This window comes from Cibotium barometz, chromosome 51, assembly GCF_041138505.1.
Source record: "Cibotium barometz isolate CiBa-2024 chromosome 51, ASM4113850v1, whole genome shotgun sequence".
Classification (NCBI taxonomy): Eukaryota; Viridiplantae; Streptophyta; class Polypodiopsida; order Cyatheales; family Cibotiaceae; genus Cibotium; species Cibotium barometz.
Genome location: NC_141096.1, coordinates 29850353 through 29873250, shown reverse-complemented (window position 1 = coordinate 29873250; position 22898 = coordinate 29850353). Strand labels below are relative to the sequence as shown.

Genomic DNA, 22898 nt, shown 5'->3' with positions numbered 1-22898 from the left:
ACCAAGGAAGATATTAACAAGATGAACTTAAATCCTTGTTTTATTGCTTACATGCAAACAACACTATTACAAGGGCAAGAAAGAGTTTTCAAAGGGGAACAATTTTATTACAAGGGCAAGATAGAGTTTTCGAAGGGAAAGAATCACTAAATGCTAAAATACCATCCTTCCCCACCACAACCTCAGGTAGAGAGGAGTATCACAGAGAAACTCAACCAAGAAGCAGGATTGGAAGAGGGAGAGGAAAGGTACATTTCATTGAACTAACCTATGAGCTACTTCTAGTCTTAACTATAACTACTGTTGATGAGAGGTGAGAACACCCCCTAGCATTAGTAGCATTAGCTTAGGCTAATGAGTTCTGGGATTTTCTTATTATAAGATGTCATATCAAGAAGTGGTTCGAAGAGCGCTAGTGAGGAGTTAGGATCTTGCAGAGGTTATGGGAGGCCAACAATCACATGGGTAGCCCAACAGCCACATGGGTATCCCAAGAGTCACATGGTTGGATGACTATATAAATCCCCTCTTGTATGCAAATTGGACATGACATGACATGACTTTTATATGGACACGATTCTTACACATGATTCTTGTACACACAATATGTGATACATGTATATGGAATACACTATGGTGTTGTGTTATTATGCTTGTATGTTTATCTTGTTGTTGATACATGCCTCGTACTCCATGCTCATGTGTACATTTTTACTCAATGGCTATGTATGTAGGAGCATGTGTTCCCCTATGTTAACAAGGTGATGCTAACACTTGGCCATCACGGTGGGACGAGAAGCTTCAATCTTCTCCTTGCCTACAACTCTTGATTAGAGTACAAGTTAAATGCCTAATCCATATGCATTTCTTTGCAAGAAGAGAGATTAGTAGCGTGCATGATTATTTCTTGATTCTAGATTAATCATGATGTTTGTTGCTTTTCTCAAAACTCCATAAGAAGGAAGATTAGCATCATTATTGCTGATTTTTGGGATTATATTATAAATCATTGAAAATTTTATTCTTAGTTATATAACGGATAAACATCTAGCATTAGTGAATAGTTAAGGGTAGAAAGTATATACCGACGACGAGCAGCCTTATCACGACGAATCCAGTATGCAGTATGATCAATTTTCCACTGTTCAAAAATAGGACCTTCGGTAATAATAACATCATTCTGAAGTGGAATAGGTTGAGGAGGGCATGCAAGAATACCAAGAACAATATCTGCCAATTCATCTTCTTCCAAAATTAATAGCATCTTGTATTTCCAACGAGGAAATCCTTGGCCTTGGAAAAGAGGAACCGAACGCTGCCTAGAAGGAAATCCGTTATTAACAAGTATGGTGTTTGCCATGTCGGGTTGTGAGAACACATACAAGATAAGATCGCAGAACTTGCAGACCATGTACGAGATATGAGAAACGTAGCCAAAAATAGGCAGGCACGAGCATAAAGTGATCATGTAAAGAATAGAACGTGAACCAAAATTAGAACTCTAAAAGTGGAGACCCGTGTCTCATGCACGTAAGAAAACTTAGAGGTCCATAAAGGACAAAAATAATAATAAGAAAAAGCACCGCGTTATGATGCAACTTGCATGCAAGTTTTGTATGTAATCGTAGCTTGTACAGCAAGCATTCATCTGAAGCTTTCATGGAAAGCTTTGCTACCTCCTCATCTCGCTGATGAGGAACACAAAAGTGGCAAGCCGTGAGAGGAACCTAGTTGCTAAATTGCCCTTCCCTAACCTCTTCACCTCCGGCTTATTGAAGGTACAATAAGCTCGTGCGAGGATGCAGATGATGTCTATGAAGCATTCAAGGCACTGGATGTAGGGGTGGGCATATTATTGAATGTCCTAAGTAGCTCAACAGGCACCCATCGATCATTGGGGCAATGGGGAAAGGAGATGGAGTGGGGAGCCAAGTATTGCTCCATGTATGCAATCTGCATCTCATAATGTTGGGACGCAAGGGCAAGCGACTTTTCAAAGTTGGCTTCACGAGAAAACATGGCAAAGAGCTCGCTCTTGCTGCCTGCCCATGAGGTGGTGGAGAGGAACTCATAGAAGTTGTCAAAGTGGGTAGCCATGTGAATGCAAAGAGATAGTGTGAGCTCGTGCTTGGTTTCTATCACGTGAAAATGAGAAAGAAGGCACCTTTGGCTATTTATATTAAGATTTCAGTTAAATAAAGATTGGTTAAAAAAGAGCCTCCTACAAAATTACAAGCATGTCATCTAATCTAAAATTATTATAATGTCTTCATTTTTTGCCCCTCTTGTGACATTTACTTCATGTTGATCTCCATCTCCTTGTTGACTTGAAAGCTTGTCATTGCCTTCACCTCAATCCTGATACTCTTGTCCCGCACGTGCATCAAAACAGAGGCTATTTTCCCATATACTCAGTTCATCTTCAAGCTCTTCCACATGCCTACTATGTGTTGGGTTTAGGGCTATGCACCCCCATTTGCCATGATTCTGAGACCATGGTTGTCCCCTCCTTACGCTTCCCAATCTATAAAAATATAGAAAGTGGCACAATAACCAGAAAGTGTAAGGGTTAATTCTAGACTTGTAGTGGAATCAGATATACCTTTCCTCTCATCAACTTGAAACTTGACTCTTCCACATTGTCAAAGCCCATGATGCTAAAGTGTTGACGCAGGTCTGCTAGGCTCCAATGCTTGCTTGCTGATTTCCACTCACTCAATCCATACATTTTGATTCATCACACCTACCTCAATAGGCATAATTTCTTCTTCTGAGGCTTGAAGTCGATCCATGTCCCGTGCTTTTGCATCCATCTTTGGTAGTGCAAACGCATGTACAAAATAGAGCGTGCCTTCAAGAACCTGAAAGACACTATAGAGTCTACTACATTGCACTTGTACACATCACCTTGATGTGACCCCTCATTAACCTCCCAACCCTCTCCTAGTAATCCTTGAATGAGGTCAGACCGTACCTCCTTACAAATATACATTGTTTTTGTTTGGTGCATTGGCATGGAATTGAACATGTGTACAAAAACATGTAAAGGACAAAACCAATTTAGTCCTATTGACCTAGATGCCTTTGAAAACTTGAGTGATGTCTTGATATCACTTACCATCTTAAACTATAAGATGGTCCAAGCATCAGGTTTGGGCCATTCGGGATTGTTAAGAGGGGGGTTGGGGATCTCTTCTAGCTTGCCAAATAAACCTTGTTTTTTATCTACAAAATATGAGAGAAAAGAAAAAGATATTGTTTTGTACAATATCACTTGGGCTTTGAGATACAAACATTGCCTCTCCAATGGATGCATGCATAGCATAGAAAACTCTAGTGAGTCTTTGGAGTGGTTGTTCCTCATTAGAGGGGAAAATATCTATAGAGAGACATAAGAAAATGGAGAATCATAAGAAAATTTGAAACAAAAATTCCAATATTAGCATGTTGTTAAAGCTATGTTTATGTTACACTAACAATTTGAAGGAAACCTTGGTCGTTGGCCTTGAATGTACAGGTCTCCAAGGGTATTCACATGTTGCACTATGGCAACCAGTCCTTCCTTCTTAGTATGCTTGAAGCCTTGTAGCCGCCCCTTCCAATGATGTAGCATATTCCCCAGTTGATGCGCTCGATGTGGTCCCTTAGAGCGTGGCTGCATGTAGACCCAAGCCCCAACCCTGAATCTTGTTGGAGCCCAAACTCCATTCTCATCTCTTGTGTTATGTAGCACAAGCTCTTCCACCTTCTCCCTAGGTCTTCTCACATTACTAGAAGAGGCCATGGTGGTAAGAAAAGAGAAGAAGGGAAAAGAAAAGCTTGTTTTACAACAAAGGAGTGGAGAGGAGAGAAAGTTCAAGGTTTTCAATGCAGCAATGGAAAGCTTAAAAGCCTGGGTTAGAGTTTGAGAATAGGCTTCCTGAACCTAGAGTAGACTAAAGAGGGATAGAGTTTCTGGAGCAATGGAGAGGGAGGGAGCTTGAGAGGAGAGAGAGAGAGGGAGAGAGCTTGAGAAAGAGAGAGAGCTTGAGATGGATGGAGTTTCTGCAGCAGTGGGAGAGCTTAGAAAAGGAAGAAAGAGGGAGAGGGAGCTTGAGACTGAGGGAGAGGGAGAGGGAGCTTGAGACTGAAGGAGCTTGAGACTAAGGGAGCTTGATAAGAAGAGAGAGCTTGAGAGGTATGGAGTTTTTGTAGCAATGGAGAGCTTAGAAGAGGAAGAAAGAGGTTCAAAATGAGCTTTCAAACCTAGAGGATGTTGGGGGGGAGTTTGAGAGGGAAAACACACTTTTGGAAAAAAAATCAAAATTTTTAATTTTTAGGGTTTTTAATCTGCGTGATTCTAGGTGGGGGGACCTCTAAGTTTGGGCCCAAGAGGTAGGGGACAAGAGTAGTAATTAGGCCCCATTAGCAAACCAAAGCCTAGGGTCAAAAAAGTCAAAAGCCCTCTTCCTATTGGTCCATTCCTAATCAAAAGTTTATCCAAGAGGCCATCTTTGGGTCCAAAAAATTCCTAATGGAATAGTAGATATAAATATGTAAATGATAAATATACAACTATGAAAAACCTATAAAATCAATGAAAAGTAGATATAAATATGTAAAAATAAAAAATTTACAACTATGAAAAACTTATGGAAAGCAATGAATATGTATCAATACCTTGACATTGGTCGGGCATCGATCATGGAATAATACGCACCACGTACTGGATGCTCTCAATGGTACTATGCACATCGATCCCCACCTAAGTGCCAAGTGCCTGGATAGTAGACAAAGGTAAAAATGGTGGATCTGCAACAACTTCACGTAGGGTTGGTGAGACCATCTCTTGTAGTCTCAGAGATGAACTCGACCAGAACCATCGTTGTGCCAATGGCTGGTGTAGTCAACTTGCTTCCCCAATTTTTTTTTGTGTATACTTGCTTCAGAAAGTATATGGGGATCTAGCAGTTGTTCAACATCCTCCCATATGCAACAACACATAGACTATAGATATGTGCTACCATATGAGGATGTGAACAACACAAAATAGTAACGGGATTCCCTGCCCCAGGCCACATCCCATAGCTATCAAGAACAAGGTCCTAGTATGCTCTATTTCTAATAGGTCGAGGCTTACACACCTGCTAATGATATATCAAGCAATGTGATAGTGGAGCAATACGATGATGTGCTATCTACTCATCCTGAAGGCTATGAAGGGATGAGAGCCTCTCCTCCAAGCCCAACAAGATATGTAAAGTAGGTGGGGTGTCTCTAAGACTCCTACGGATAGATGCTCACTCACAAGCTACACCCTAAGCCTAATACAAATGGGAGGGCCAATCTGAAAGGATAATGTGAAAGGTCCAATGACTAGTGCTAAAAAAATACTAATGAAGCATTAATGAATCTCTAAAACATTATTAATGTTAGATTTAAAGCCCACTAGTTGTGTTTAATGCAAGAGAGAACACAAAGTAAGAGAGAGTGAAATACAAAAAAATGACGCAAGATAATGAGGGGAAAAAAAACTTTGGGATTTTATAATATGGATCAAGGTCACATGGCATAACTTCTAGGGTTTGCAGAATGAATGATTCTGATGTATGCATGGTTTAAGGGTTGGTAAAATGAACTGCTTAGATTTATTGAGAGTATCTCAATTGAGATACATGGATGGTTCCAATCAGAACCATGTAACTCCATCAATTAAAATTTACATCTAAGATCACATCTCAGTATCTCATTCAAGACACATGAACGGCTAAGATCACATCACAATATTGCAATTGAGATATGTCAACGATTGAGATCACATTCCCATATCTCTTTCAAATTACGTGCATGGCCAAGATGGCATCACTCTACATGCTAAATGTACATCTAAGTGGGGAGCTATGTGTATGTCAACAAGGAGTGAGATCCCTTGTGGCATTAACGTGAACTCGAGTGGCCTTAGTATCTAAATCGAGATGTCCAGGTAGAGGCAATGTCATGTTTTAGTGACATGGATGGTGATCGAGGTACAAGAGCCCTTTTGAGGCTACTGGCATGCCAATTCTTTGTATCTCGATTGAGACATTGGGCTATTAGCTTGGGAGACACGTGTTAAGCTATAAGTGATGTTCATATCTACATTGAGATACCCTGCCTGTGAGTTTTTCTTCTTGCATTGATGTCCTATTTTCCTTGAGAGTGAACATTCAACCATCTACACAATCAATTGGAGGCTCTCTAGCATCACGAAAAGTGAAAAGCACACATTTTGGGGGTTTATGTCAGTTTCAAAGAAGATTAAATAAGAGAAACTATGTGCTCCAACAAGGGGTGCAAGAAATAATAAAAGAAACTCTTGGTAAAAAAAAAGTTATGGTCACTACATAAATGAGCTTACATTTCATATATGATTCTTCTTTGATTTTTTGTACTTAATTCATAGGTATGCAACAAATGAAAAGGAAACATTGGGTACTAAAGGATGTTTTTTATTGTGTCGATTAAGATTGCACAATTGATACCCCTTTGATTGTTGGTACCCAATATTGTCATGGCATATATAATTATTTGGAAGGAGAGAAAACCCTTTTTGCACCAAAGTATGGTGCTTTTTTCAAAAGAAAAATTGTAGCTGATATTTTCCTCATCAAAGGATTGGATGTAGAGGCAAACTTTATTACTCCGTAGATGTATTTATAAATCAAGTATTATAACCAATATTATGGTGTCCCCCCTTAAAGAAAAATCCTTGTGAATGTGTTTTATTTTGAGATTTTATGCATAACCATTGTGCATAAAGCTAATCATTTTTTAAAAAACAATCTTAGACATGAAACATATAAATTGAATTACTTATTTTTCTTGCACCCTCAAGCTTGATTTATCTATTATCAAAAAAAGGAAAATAAAAAAGAAAACACATATTAGGCAACCTTAATTTGTTTACCTTTTCAAAAAGAGCTTCAAGAAGCATCTCTATGCATAAAGTTTGTACATAAGCTCATGCATATAGTGTATACATAAAATGTTTGTAACATTAACAAGAAGAAGAAGAAGAAGAAGAAAAAGATGAGAATGAAAAATAAAAGAGGAAGAAGATACTAAGATTTTCTTGGGATATAAAGAAGAACCTTACCTTGCTTAAATAGAGAGCTGGAGAGAACCCTCTTGAGATCTCAATGTAGCAAATTTGGGAAAAAAAATGTTTTACATTTATAGCTGCTTGTTGACCACATCAATGTGCATAAACTAGTGGCTAACAAAATGGCCCCCATGCATCCCCATCCAAGCAGGAAATAGGGGCATAAAACGAATGTGGTGCTAAAATTAAGAATAAAAACTAATATATGTATGGATACATTTATTTGTAAACTTTTTCATCTAGAATAACTATCAAGAACTCTTTGATTTCTACATAAAGGAAATTCACACAAATATATTTGTCGTATAATTTTAAACAAAACATAACTTGGATAGATATTGCATCAAATTTGAGACTTGAATTTAAATCCGAGAAATGATCATCACCTCCATTCTATCTTGAAAAATACTTCACCATAGAAGGAACCTCAATGCTCTAGAGGCTATGTAGCAATCTTCCTCTCAACCTATTTTCTTTGTTATGAGTGGAGGCCTTTTTGGGCAATAAAGATACTCCTTTACATCCTAACATGTTCAAAAAACCTTTCTCACCCTTGGGTTACTTAGGCCTCACAAACATTGCTTATCGGAGGCTTATGTTTTATGAACTTCTTTGGTGTCTAAAGATTACCTTCAAACACAAAAAGCAAGAGTTAATGAGAAATATACATGTCATTGAAGTCTAACATCAATGCTCCTACGTGTCTTAATTTATATTAGACATGTGGAAACACATGGTTAATTATAAACTGTTTATAGAAAACTTTAAAATCAAAAACTCTAGATATGTGCATGGTTTTGTACAATCTTCTTGTGGAAACACACCTGTCTAAAATATAAACATGCAATATGATTAGATGTTTTGATGCATCTAGATAATAACAAAAACCAATCCATTAAGAGAAATTAGTCAAATTCAAGGGTTTTTTTATGGTTTTAAGAAAGTTTTTGAAAGATTAAGCTACTCCTAATACTTGCTAACATTCTAATCCAGATAATTTCAACAACAGAAAACACACAATTAAACTAGAATTAATGATCTTAGATCTATGTTTAAACTAAAGAGAGCTAACATTCACTAAAAATTGCGTTCTATTGCATTTCTTGATGCAATGGATGAAAACTAAGCCTATACAACTATGTGCAAATCCTAAAAACATGAAAAACCACAAAAATAATAAATTAATATAAAAATTAAGCAAAAAACATTCTTTTCAAAAACAAAAAGAGAGCTATTCTACACCAAATCTCACACAAATCACCATCAAATCCACATCTTTTTCATGGGAAACCACTAATCAAGATAATGGGCAACGGATTATGCATATATTAGACAAAATGATGGAAAAAGCAAAGGGATGGCTCCCCAGCAGCAGCACGAAAAATGTTATGGCTCACCAAAAAGAGATTACCTGGTGAACCGCAAACTATCGTGAAGATCTTTCTAATGGCGAGCTTGCAACCCTTGAGGTCTCCAAGCTCCACACCTCCTTGAGATGCACCACTGCGTCTCCTGCGAGCGTTGTCACACCGCCGCATTGCACTACAGGTCCTCGTCCCTCCTCTAACTTCACTTCACTCACACACACTCACTAGCATGCATTAGGGAGAGATTTGCAAGAGCAAGACTCAATTGCACAATGGGAGAGTATGTTGTATAATGAGAGAAATTCATTTATATACATGGCCATAAGTGTTCATACTCACTTAAACTATGGCCCTATGGGCACTTTAGGCTCATAAGAGGCCTAATGCTATTACAATGACTACTCTCATAATATATCCATGAGGTACATCACTTAGGACTTCATCCTAACTTGCTTCCACATGCTCTTAAAGTGGGAATTGCCATAAATACTCTGTCACACTGTAACATACCCATCTTCACTAATAAAGAAATGTCCATGTAATTATGAGTTTTTATGGTATAAATATCAATGATTTTATTATTTGAGTCATTTCTACTTAGAATCTTCAAATTCTGAGCCCAAATTTGGAATCTGCGCGCGATTTTACCCTAATATAGGATTTTACAGCATCCAAAACGGACACCGGATCAAGCCTATACGCTAATTTGAATCATTTTAGTTAAAAAACGGCGACCTTTAAACCTTAATAAATGCACGACCGCACGTCCGATTGACAAACGGTCTGAACCCCTGCGACCAGGAGAACCTCCCGGACAAAAAAAAAATTTTCGCCCCCCGGGGCGGTCCGGCACGCAAATCGAGGCGAGCGTCCCAAATTTGGGTACCCCGCTCCAAAATTTGGTCCGTACACACTTACTAGGGCGCCCGTACAATGGCCGCCCAAGAACCAAAGAACGGCCGCCCACTGTATGGTCCACGCGTACCCTTAGGTGGACACCCAGACACCGGATAAGGTACATGCGTACCACTCCTTTCCCAAACAACCGACACCGTACCTTTCCCGTAGACCCATGCAAGCCACTGATCCATAGCCTTTGAAGATACACCGTCCTTTCGTCCCTGCTTTGCGCAACGCCTGTACCCTCACCCCTCAACTATATAAACCCCCGGGGTGCTCCTCAGTCGGCACACACTTCTGTGTAGCGTATGCCCTGTTGTGCCGCCGTCCATACCGCCGTAGCGTACTTGCTGCAAGTACAGCCGCCCTTGCAGCCACCCCTCTCACACCCCCTCATTTGGCTCTTTTCAGATAAGCCAATTTTCCTCCATCCTCCTCTTGCCATGGACCAGTGTCCTTAACTCTTCTCTCCCCCCCCCGGTGTGAATAGACTTACAGAGAGGCTTGCAGCCACCCCTCCCAGCCCTCTCCACGTTTTTGCCTTTGGCCTTAAGGACATCTCACAAATTCCCCCCCCCCCATTTGCGTAGACTTTAGTAAGGGATTTTTGGCTCAAGCGAGGGTTCGTGCGCCATATTCTTTTGCTCATACGGTGAGCAAACGAGCTCGGAATTCAGGTCCGACTGAAGCGTTTCGATCGCAACAAGGAGATTTACAAGGCGACGCCTAAGATGGCCTCATCCCGGAGACGGCAAAATATTGCCTCAAGAGGCGCACGTAACAACGAGATGGAGGGAGATACGCCCAATGCGGCTCCAGTCCTCCCTTTTCAAGTCCCTCAAGGAAACGGTGGCCAGGTTAGCTTGGTTAATTTTCAAAAGAAGAGATTTTTTCTTAAATTAGTATTAATGAATGGTGTCTTTTTCTTTTAAAATGAGGACATAAAAATTATATGAAATTACGAATTATGTGATGTTGTTTTCGATAAATTGCGTTGAAATTGCTATCTTCATGAATTGTGAATGCTATACTTAGAAAATTGCATTGAAGTTGTTATCTTTGGAATTCAAGATTTTTTTTGGCTTCAACGCTAACCCCGTTCCGTGCTTGTGTAGCCGGGCGCGGCGTCATTAGCAAAGCCCGGGAATGACCCAAGGTATCCCTCATACCTTTGGGAGAATAAGGATCGCCGATTGAGGCGAGAGATTATGAGGCTGCCTAGTTCTGAGGGCCCAGGCTAGTGCGGTAAATAAGCCCACCCTAGTGTGCAGACATCCCTCTGAGGGGTGGGAGGATCGAGCGATGGAGCCTGAGAGGGCGACAGGCCGGCGTGAGTCCTCGCCAGCGGCCGACGATGAGGTGTATGGTCCCGTAGGGTTTTGCCCAGCATATAGAGGCTGGAAGGCCGAATTCTAGATCATCGGCAGAATAAGAATAAGAGAGCCGGATTGGCTTGTATGGAAATGGACTCATGTATAAACTTTTTATATAATTGCATCTTGTCTTTGGTATGATTGTATTGTGTAAGAAGGCTGTTTTAACGAACCTTGTGAAGAAGGGCCCTAATTAAGGAATATGTTTATTTATGTCAAACAGTGTGGTAGTATTAATTAGAAAACAAATTGATGCGTGAGTAGGGTGGAAATGGGAGGATGGAATGCCCTGACGGCACCATCCTACGGACGGGTGGACCCGATTAGTCGGGTAGCTTTCCAACAAATTAAGTGAAAGCCCTACGTTAGATAGTTAGGTTCTTGGGCAACTCTATTCTAGAAGACTAGGTCAGCGGCTGTGCCTTGCATAAGATGAGGAAAAAAGCGTTGTCTCTAGAAATCAAGTCTAGTAGTTGCCCAATTTTTGATCAATTGCCCTATGGGTGATTTGATGTTTAGAAAATCACGCTTCCCCTGCGGGATAGAGCTAGGTCATACCTATGAATCGTATCCTTGAATCTCTACAGGGTCAAGGTGTCGATGAATAGGAAATTTTTCCCAAGATAAGACTTAGCGGACTATCTTAAGTGTTTCTCCCATTTTTAAAGGGAGGAACCTTACAATTGGTATCAGAGCAAGTTTGGCTCCTAGGAATTGCAGTTTAAGGACTGTTTTGTAATAAGTATTTTACCTAACGTAATGCTAATTAGTAAAGATATCCTACTTAAACAAATAAGTTAAATTGATGTTTGAATGATTGTAGGAAGAGGAAGATGCCTACTCCAAATTTCTAGTTTTCCAATGCATCTTCGAGACTGCTAGTCATTCCTCGAATTTCGAGTTTCGCGACACCATGGTGCAGATATTAGAGAAGATATCCCTCCCTCATTTCTCTCGTATTCAGAGAGGATGGGGTAGAGATTTTTGGAGTCGTGGGCCGAGATACTTCATCATCCGAGCAGATCAGATTGGGAACCTCACCACCGACCTTAAGCGGATTCGTTGGATTGAGAAGCTGAAGATGATCCGCTTATTTTGGTTCGTCGGTACCCCCAGGGCCAACACCTCGGTGACTATAGATGGGGTTCACATACCTCAGGATCGTTGGGTGTATGACAAAGTGATGCAGGTCTTACCTGGTGATAGAGTAGCAGTGTTGGGACCTACCCCAATCCAGAGTTTACCACCCTTACCATCAGTTTTTAGAGTCTTAGAAACTACAGCGGAACCCCCATATTTCACATATGTGGACCGCTCTACCCTTATGTCACAGTGAAGCCTAGGAATTTCCCTTGATGTCAAATAAGACTAATTATATTAGTCTCAGATCTTTGTAATAAAACTTGTCCTTGTAAATATTTGGAAATAAAATAATTTCAATGGTTTTACTCTCCAGCGTTGTGCAAATATGAATCTTGTAATCTTAAAAATTGTTTTTACGATGATGGCCAGGATGACCACCCTCCACTTCCCAATGCGCGGAAAGAAGTAGTATCTCGCCACTCTATAGGAAACCTTGAGTGTGAGCTGGGTAATGAGCAAACTCATGGTCACTTTAGAGTCTTGCCACTAGGAATTTATGATGGAATCCTTGGGATGGATTGGTTAATTGCAAACAAAGCTAGCATTCATTGTAACCAGGGGAGTATCACTTTTGAAAATGAGCATGGCCAAGTAATATTTGTTCAGGGAATCACAGGAAAACCTAAGTCTAGGGTAGTCAAGGCAAAACATCTTCTCAAGGGGACACGTAAGGGTCAGCAAGTTTTCTTAGTCAAACTCAACAAAGTCATTGAACCTAGTATGGAGATAGAACCCTCTTGGCTCCAAGAATTCTCTGACATCTTCCCTGACGAGCTTACAGGGTTACCGCCTCCTCGAGAAGTCGACCATGAAATCAAGGTGATCCCTGGAGCTCAACCCGTCTCAAAAACTCCCTATAAAATGTCCCTTCCTGAAGCCATTGAACTTAAGGAGCAACTTTCCCAACTCATTGAACAAGGATTTGTACGCCCCAGTAGCTCTCCGTGGGGAGCACCTGTTCTTTTCCAAAAAAAGAAGGACGGGACTCTCCGCCTCTGCATAGATTATTGAGGGCTAAATCAAGTCACTGTCAAGAATAAGTATCCTATCCCTCGCATCGATGAACTTCTTGACAGGCTTCATGGGGCCAAAGTCTTCTCAAAAATAGATTTGAGGTCTGGTTACTATCAGATCAAAGTCAAGGAAGCAGATATACCCAAAACAGTCTTCAATACCCGTTATGGCCACTATGAGTTTACTGTAATGTCATTCGAGTTAACCAATGCTCCTGCAACCTTCAACCGCCTAATGAAAGATATATTCCGTCCTTATCTGGATGAATTTGTGCTTGTTTTCTTTGATGACATCTTAATCTACTCCAAATCAATGGAAGAGCATGAGGAGCATGTGCATAGAGTTCTGCAATTGCTGCGCAGACACAAACTCTATGCCAAGAAGAGCAAATGTACCTTCTTTACTCATCAAATTGAGTATCTTGGATTCATCGTCTCCAAAGATGGCATCTCAGTAGACCCCGCCAAGGTCAAGGATATTCTAGAATGGCCACCCCCTAAATCAGTTCGTGAAGTTCGTGGATTCTTGGGAATCACGGGTTGGTATAGGATTTTTATCAAAGATTATGCCTTGGTAGCTGCACCCTTGACAAATCTTCTTAAGAAGGATTGCAAAATAGTGTGGCTGCCAATCCATCAAAACAGCTTTGATCAGCTGAAAGTCATTATTACTTCTGCCCCAGTCTTAAAGCTTCCTGATTTCTCCAAGGAATTTGAAGTGGTTACCGATGCTAGTAGCCTAGCACTTGGTGGTGTCTTAGGCCAAGAAGGAAGACCAGTCGCTTATACTTCCCGCAAGCTAAAGCAATATGAAGCAAACTATGCCACCCATGATTTGGAGCTCTTAGCAGTTGTTCATTGCCTCAAATTATGGAGACATTATCTCTTGGGAGGCAAATTCCAGCTTGTAACTGACCACAAAAGTCTAAAGTGGATCTTCACCCAGCCTAACCTCAACATGCGGCAAAGGAGATGGATTGAAATTCTACAAGAATATGATTTCGACATCAAATTCCGCCCTGGGAAAGATAATGTGGTAGCTGATGCACTTAGCCGCAAATCTTTCTTGAATGCAATTTCGATGCCAAATAATCCCATACTGGTCAAGGTGGAAGAAGTCTCATCTCATGACCCAGATTATCAGAGGATGATAAGGTTAGTAGAAGAAGGGGGACATTCAGAGAAAGAGAAGAATCTAATCAAGGGATACTCCACTCATGAAGGAAGCCTCTACTTCAATCACAGGCTATGTATCCCTAAGGATCCTGCTTTAAAGAAACTAATCCTCCATGAAGCTCATGATAGCCCTGCTGCAGGACACCCAGGTTATGCAAAAACATTAAATGCGGTAAGAAGGAGTTTTCATTGGGCAGGCTTGAAAAATGATGTGCTTCGGTACTTGAAACAATGTCTCTCATGCCAAAGGATCAAGGCTGAAAGGGTCAAGATGCCTGGAAAGCTTCAACCCTTAGATATTCCCCAAATGAAGTGGGAGTGCATTAGTATGGATTTTGTCACAAGTCTCCCCACTGTTCAAGGAGGATATGACTCCATTCTAGTAGTAGTGGACTTACTTACCAAAGTAGCTCACCTTATACCAGCAAAGAAGACCTTCAAAGCTTCTGATGTTGCTCGAATATTCATCAAGGAAGTCCTCAAACTTCATGGTCTCCCAAAAAGGATAGTAAGTGATCGGGATTCTGACTTCACCTCAAAATTCTGGCAGTCTTTATTTCAAGCTCTGGGGACTCAACTTTGCTTTAGCACAGCTTATCATCCAGAGACCGATGGCCAGACTGAGAGAGTCAATCAAGTAATTGAAGACATTCTCAGAGCATACTGTGGACGGGAACCCAGAAGGTGGATTCAATACCTTCCTCTGGTAGAATTTGCCTACAATGCGTCTTATCATCAAAGCATAGGAATGTCACCATTCAAAGCACTCTATGGGCAAGAATGCTTGTCTCCTCTAAATTTCTCTGATCCGACCATAAGAGTTGAGGCATCCAGGAAAATGCTCGAAGAGATGGAGGAACAAACCAAGGCTATCCAAAAGGATATTAAAGCTGCCCAAGATCGACAAAAGCATTATGCTGACAACAAGAGGTCTGAAAGGATCTTCAAGGAAGGAGACAAAGTTCTTCTACGAGTGCGACCCAAACGAAGTTCTCTATCACTTGGGAAATATAAGAAGCTCAGCCCTAGGTATTGTGGTCCTTATACAGTTATCAAGTGTCTAGGTAAAAGTGCCTATAAACTCCAACTCCCAGCCCATATCAAAGTCCATAATGTATTTCACGTAAGTTTGTTAAAGCCATATGTCCCCAGTCTCGATCATATTCTTGATGATGAACAAGTTGTAATCCCTACTCAAGGAGTCCTTGAATTACAGCCCAGTAGCATCATAGATTCTAGGGAAAGGCAACTCCGAAATAGAACTCTTGTAGAACATCTAGTTCAGTGGAAAGATTACCCTGAAGAGGATGCAACTTGGGAAGATGAAGCTACACTCTTAAAGGATTATCCCCAATTCATGACGAGATGAGGACATCTCGATTTCTTTAAGGGGGGAAGGATGTAACATACCCATCTTCACTAATAAAGAAATGTCCATGTAATTATGAGTTTTTATGGTATAAATATCAATAATTTTATTATTTGAGTCATTTCTACTTAGAATCTTCAAATTCTGAGCCCAAATTTGGAATCTGCGTGCGATTTTACCCTAATATAGGATTTTACAACATCCAAAACGGACACCGGATCAAGCCTATATGCTAATTTTAATCATTTTAGTTAAAAAACGGCGACCTTTAAACCTTAATAAATGCACGACCGCACGTCCGATTGACGAACGGTCTGAACCCCTGCGACCAGGAGAACCTCCCGGACAAAAAAAATTTTCGCCCCCCGGGGCGGTCCGGCACGCAAATCGAGGTGGGCACCCCAAATTTGGGTACCCCGCCCCAAAATTTGGTCCGTACACACTTACTAGGGCGCCCGTACAATGGCCGCCCAAGAACCAAAGGACGGCCGTCCACTGTATGGTCCACGCGTACCCTTAGGTGGACACCCGGATAAGGTACATGCGTACCACTCCTTTCCCAGACAACCGACACCGTACCTTTCCCGTAGACCCATGCAGGCCACTGATCCATAGCTTTTGAAGGTACACCGTCCTTTCGTCCCTGCTTTGCGCAGCGCCCGTACCCTCACCCCTCAGCTATATAAACCCCCGGGGTGCTCCTCAGTCGGCACACACTTCTGTGTAGCGTATGTCCTGTTGTGCCGCCGTCCGTACCGCCGTAGCGTACTTGCTGTAAGTACAGCCGCCCTTGCAGCCACCCCTCTCACACCCCCTCATTTGGCTCTTTTCAGATAAGCCAATTTTCCTCCATCCTCCTCTTGCCATGGACCAGTGTCCTTAACTCTTCCCCCCCCCCCCCCCCCCCCCCCCGTGTGAATAGACTTACAGAGAGGCTTGCAGCCACCCCTCCCAGCCCTCTCCACGTTTTTGCCTTTGGCCTTAAGGACATCTCACAAATTCCCCCCCCATTTGCGTAGACTTTAGTAAGGGATTTTTGGCTCAAGCGAGGGTTCGTGCGCCATATTCTTTTGCTCATACGGTGAGCAAACGAGCTCAGAATTCAGATCCAACTGAAGCGTTTTGATCGCAGCAACGAGATCTACAAGGCGACACCTAAGATGGCCTCATCCCGGAGACGGTAAAATATTGCCTCAAGAGGCGCACGTAACAACGAGATGGAGGGAGATACGCCCAATGCGGCTCCAGTCCTCCCTTTTCAAGTCCCTCAAGGAAACGGTGGCCAGGTTAGCTTGGTTAATTTTCAAAAGAAGAGATTTTTCCTTAAATTAGTATTAATGAATGGTGTCTTTTTCTTTTAAAATGAGGACATAAAAATTATATGAAATTACGAATTATGTGATGTTGTTTTCGATAAATTGCGTTGAAATTGCTATCTTCATGAATTGTGAATGCTATACTTAGAAAATTGCATTGAAGTTGTTATCTTTGGAATTCAAGATTTTTTTTGGCTTCAACGCTAACCCCGTTCCGTGCTTGTGTAGCCGGGCGCGGCGTCATTAGCAAAGCCCGGGAATGACCCAAGGTATCCCTCATACCTTTGGGAGAATAAGGATCGCCGATTGAGGCGAGAGATTATGAGGCTGCCTAGTTCTGAGGGCCCAGGCTAGTGCGGTAAATAAGCCCACCCTAGTGTGCAGACATCCCTCTGAGGGGCGGGAGGATCGAGCGATGGAGCCTGAGAGGGCGATAGGCCGGCTTGAGTCCTCGCCAGCGGCCGACGATGAGGTGTATGGTCCCGTAGGGTTTTGCCCAGCATATAGAGGCTGGAAGGCCGAATTCTAGATCATCGACAGAATAAGAATAAGAGAGCCGGATTGGCTTGTATGGAAATGGACTCATGTATAAACTTTTTATATAATTGCATCTTGTCTTTGGTATGATTGTATTGTGTAAGAAGGCTGTTTTAACGAAGCTTGTGAAGAAGGGCCCTAATTAAGGAATATGTTTATTTATGTCAAACAGTGTGGTAGTATTAATTAGAAAACAAATTGATGCGTGAGTAGGGTGGAAAGTGGGAGGATGGAATGCCCTGACGGCACCATCCTACGGACGGGTGGACCCGATTAGTCGGGTAGCTTTCCAACAAATTAAGTGAAAGCCCTACGTTAGATAGTTAGGTTCTTGGGCAACTCTATTCTAGAAGACTAGGTCAGCGGCTGTGCCTTGCATAAGATGAGGAAAAAAGCGTTGTCTCTAGAAATCAAGTCTAGTAGTTGCCCAATTTTTGATCAATTGCCCTATGGGTGATTTGATGTTTAGAAAATCACGCTTCCCCTGCGGGATAGAGCTAGGTCATACCTATGAATTGTATCCTTGAATCTCTACAGGGTCAAGGTGTCGATGAATAGGAAATTTTTCCCAAGATAAGACTTAGCGGACTATCTTAAGTGTTTCTCCCATTTTTAGAGGGAGGAACCTTACACACACCATTACGGGCGCCCGCCCAAGTTATAGCTTTAGACACTATTGCTTTATATCTTGAATGTATGACCCTTTGGTGTATCTACCATGACTCCTTGATGCAAGATAATGGCAGTAGATCTTGTTAATCCTAGAACTGGATTAATAATAATACATTAGAAAGCAAATTGACCAGCCATCCACATACACACACATGATTCGAATTTTGAATTTGAACGCGTGGGAGGGAGGTGATGAGTGCCTTGGGGAGAGAGAGCATTATAAGCACCTCTTTTCAATCACAAGGCCTTTTGTCAATTTGAATTTTGAATTTGAAGAAGTGGAAAAAGAGAATGCATTCAAACCCTTGTCTGATTAGATTAGATGCCTACATTTGGGCTAGAGGAAACTTTTGTATTTATTTCACTTATATATATATATATATATATATATATATATATATATAAACCACACACAATATATATGCACAAACTATACATACACAAACACACACACACACACACATATATATATATAAAAGACATGTGCTCACACACACACACACATACACACACACATGTATACACATACACACACTTTTTAGTTAGAATTAGATAATATTTTCCACACACGCATGTGCATACACACACACACACACACACACAAACACACATGCAACCCCAGGGTCAGGGGGACAAGAGGGACACACAAACACAAATACACACATGCACACACATTACCCTAGGGGGAAGAGAGAGGAGTTTTGTGGTTAGGGAGGGTGGATCTAGGAGGGAGGGAAGCACAAGGCTGGGAAGGGATTGGGGGAGGGGGAGGGGGGGTACACACAATATATGCATACATACATACATACATATATAATATATACATGTATATGTGTGTGTATATATATATATATATATGTATTTGTGTGTGTGTATGTGTGTGCATACATACATATACATGTATACATTTAGACATACATATGTATATATGTGTGTGTGCGTGCGTGTGTGTGTGTGTATGTATATACGTGTGTGTATATATATGCGTGTGTGTATATGTGTGTCTGTGTGTGTATGTATATACGTGTGTGTATATATATGCGTATGTATGCATATATATATGTATGTATGTACACATGGATAGTGAAACTCAAACTTTTCCTATTTTCATATCATCAGCTATATAGAGGAGGAAAATTAGGATTTATTTGGGATCACATTGGTTACGTCAGGGCTTTTTAATTTCATAAGAACTCATAGGCTACATTGTAATCAAAATGCATAGCTATTTGGACTATATTAGGATCAAAGGCTTTAATTAGCCGATTTCTCATAGCTTTAATTAGCCGATTTCTCATTGCTTTTCAAAGTTTTTGGATATAAATTTCCTCACAAATATATATATATCGTGTAATACAAACCATCTTAGGCTCCAAAATCAATTAGAACTCCAAAATTTAGGTCTTATTGAAAATTCTAAAATATTTAGCTGTCTTTAAAAAAAATAACTTTGAGGATTTTTATATCTAATCAAACAATCATAGACTAAGTTTAAATCTTGCATGCATGTTCTTTACAATGTTATGCTTTGCAGCTGGTGATCTAAATATAAGCAAGGGTTCATAAACATTGTTTTGTTTTCAATGCAGTTTTAAAAGTTGAGACCCATTACCTTTTCTTCTAGCTAAAATTGAAATATTTAGATATATATTCTTGACCAATTACTTTAGTAGAGAGACATTGATTTATTAGTATAACTAAAATAAATCACCATATAAGCTCACACTATTGCCATATTTTGGGTATCAAAGACTCAATAAATAAAAAGAGTTTCTAAGAAGTAAATTTCATTGATTTAATTATAATACATTTTTTGTCATAGAAATTCTCTCTCTCGTTTCTTAAATACTATGTAAGGTTTAGGAAAATTTAATAATGAGTCGAGATCATTTTATTCTTGCATGTAGGAACCTACTTTGTAAATTCATAACCTATTTGGATTATAATGCTGGATATATCTCTACTTATGGTGATTTCTCAATTATATTTAAGGTTTTTTAAATTATTTTAGTAATTTTCTAAGGTTTGCCACATTCATTGTCAATATTAATCACCATGGACTTCTAGAGAAGTAGGGTGGGGTGAAGGAACTGAGACGAAGGGTTTGACACATGCTAGAGGTACAAGAGAGAAGGGGTGGACTACTATAACGAGCGTGTCATGTGTTGCTTGCCGAAGTAGCGAGGGTAACAACGCGTGGCTTGGCATGAGAGCCACACGTGTATTAGTAAAGACCTAGGACATGGAAGCCGACCGGTTGGGCATCGAGCAAGTGTAAAGGCATGGACTTCTAGAGAAGTAGGGTGGGGTGAAGGAACTGAGACGAAGGGTTTGACACATGCTAGAGGTACAAGAGAGAAGGGGTGGACTACTATAACGAGCGTGTCGTGTGTTGCTTGCCGAAGTAGCAAGGGTAACAACGCGTGGCTTGGCATGAGAGCCACACGTGCATTAGTAAAGACCTAGGACATGGAAGCGGACCGGTTTGGCATCGAGCAAGTGTAAAGGCAAGCGGGTTGTAGAGGAGACCTAGTTGTGAACATTCTCGGCAAGGTAAATGCTGAAGACGAAGATCAAGTTGATGATGAAGGATGTTGATCTTGTTAGTGATGAAGGAGAGTTTGAAGCTCATATTTATTTATGAACTTTAGATATATATATATATATTGTGTGTTTGTTTGTGTATGTATGTATGTATATAAATACATACACACACTTGCAATCATGCATATGCACACATAGTCACACGTACATGCACAAACACACTTGAGTGTACGTTTGTACACACATATTTTTAGAGAAACATACCCTCACATGTGCATGCTTGCAACAACTCGCAGGTCACATGCTAGTTATGAAGAATGTGCGGGTCAGGCGAGGACGGAGAAGGCCGACAACAATCGAGCATCCCGGCGGAGGTGGCTTGGCATGCTGAGGTGGAGCGCCGACCAGCTGTTAGCCGCCAGAATCTGTGAAAGGTGTGGCGTACCTATGCTGACTCTGCTGGGTGGCCTCCCTTGAGAAATAAGGCACGTGTCATTTGACGGCTTTATCAATATTGCAGCTTTTTATGGGTGAAAACCTGTCCGGTCTAATCGCCAATCTAGTGAAAACATCTCCTCCTCGCTCTCGCATAAGCTCTCCTACGGCATTATCAGCGTGACAAGCTCTGTATTAATGGAGTACCCGCCCGCTATTTGCTCTGTGCCAATGGAGCCCTCTCGCGCAGCTATGAGCTCTAGTGTACAAAGTATGGTTTGCCCGCCCGCTAGACAATATAGTAAAGCCACGTCAAGCGAGGGGACTAGCCACTTGGCAAGTGTGTGGAAGGAAATTCAAGGGCAAAACAACTGGAAGGGCTTCCTCGACGTGGAGCCATTGGATCAGACCCTCCGGGCGGAGATCATCCGCTATGGTGAGCTCGCGCAGGTTAACTACGACGCGTTCGACTCCGACAGTCACTCGGTCTACTGTGGCAGCAGCAGGTATGCCGCCCGGGATCTTTTCAAGAAGGTCGACAAGGAGGACTGCGGCTACGAGGTGACCAGGTACCTCTTCGCCACATTGGACATCAAGCTGCCCAAGTTCCTCCTCCTGTCAGAGAGGGATGCATCGGAGCGGTGGACCGGGGACTCCAACTGGATTGCCTACGTGGCAGTGGCCACCGACAAAGAGATGAAACGGCTGGGTAGAAGAGACATCCTCGTCGCATGGAGGGGCACAGTCATGGGCACGGAATGGGTCGCAGATCTCACAGACGTTCAAACGCGTCCGGATTTCGAGCCAGGCCAGAAAAAGGTGAGGGTGGAAAAGGGTTTCCTAAGCTTGTACACTTCCAAGAAGGCGGGGTCCAAGTTCAATGACACGAGCGCCAGGGAGCAATTGGCATGTGCGCTGAAGAAGCTGTTGAAGAAGTATGAAGGGGAGAAGGTGAGCATAACCATAACAGGACACAGCCTTGGGGCGGCACTGGCTGTGTTGAGCGGTTATGACATATCAGCCAACATAGGTCAGTGGAACGGCGGCGGAGCTGGGCAGGCACCGATTATAACGGTCTTCTCTTTCGCAGGGCCTAGGGTGGGAAACTTGGCCTTCAAGCACAGAGTGGAGGAGTTGGGGTTGAAGGTGTTGAGGGTGGTCAATGTGCATGACACGGTGCCTAAGGTACCTGGATTCAACGTGAATGAAAGAGGGGTGTGGGGCGCCATAGCAGCCATGGGTTGCGGCCCACTGCTCGACTTGTGGCCATGGGCCTACTTCCACGTGGGCCAGGAGTTCCGCCTCGATAGTCATGTTTCACCCCACCTCCGAAAGCCTTCTTTCTTCTCCACACGAAACCTGAATCTCCACCACAATCTTGAGGTCTACCTACACACACTAGATGGCTTCCAGGGATTCGGGCGGAAGTTTGCGTCTGTGTTCGCTCGAAACCCTGCCCTAGTGAACAAGTCATCCGACTTTTTGGTGCGTAAGCTATTTTTCCCATCCCATTGGTGGCAGGAAAGAAACAAGGGCCTCATAAAGAACCAGTATGGTCAGTGGTCACTTGCCCCTCGGCCCAAGCACCACCGCCCAGAGAACCAGCAACCCTGAGTAAGTAATGATACAATAGGTGGTGGGTAATGATATATAGATAGGTGCTCGTTGTAAATACTACATATTTCACTCTGGAAATCACAAGATCAAAATTGATGGTCTTGAAATCACAAGAAAAGTAAAGTGATAGATTATTGCTTTTGTTTAATATCTCACATCTCGTTTTGAGTTGGGTGGAAAACCTCTTTCTATGGCCAAGCCTCGCCTACACAAAAGACTACATATTTCACTCTTGAAATCACAAGCAAAGTAAAGTGATAGATTATTGCTTTTGTTTAATATCTCACATCTCGTTTTGAGTTGGGTGGAAAACCCC

At 41.8% G+C, this 22898-nt stretch overlaps 1 pseudogene; it reads left to right on the top strand.

Annotated features, from left to right (window-relative positions):
• Nucleotides 1-20847: 20847 nt before the first annotated feature.
• Nucleotides 20848-22579, top strand: LOC147609517 (phospholipase A1-Igamma1, chloroplastic pseudogene; annotated as a pseudogene).
• Nucleotides 22580-22898: the final 319 nt, after the last annotated feature.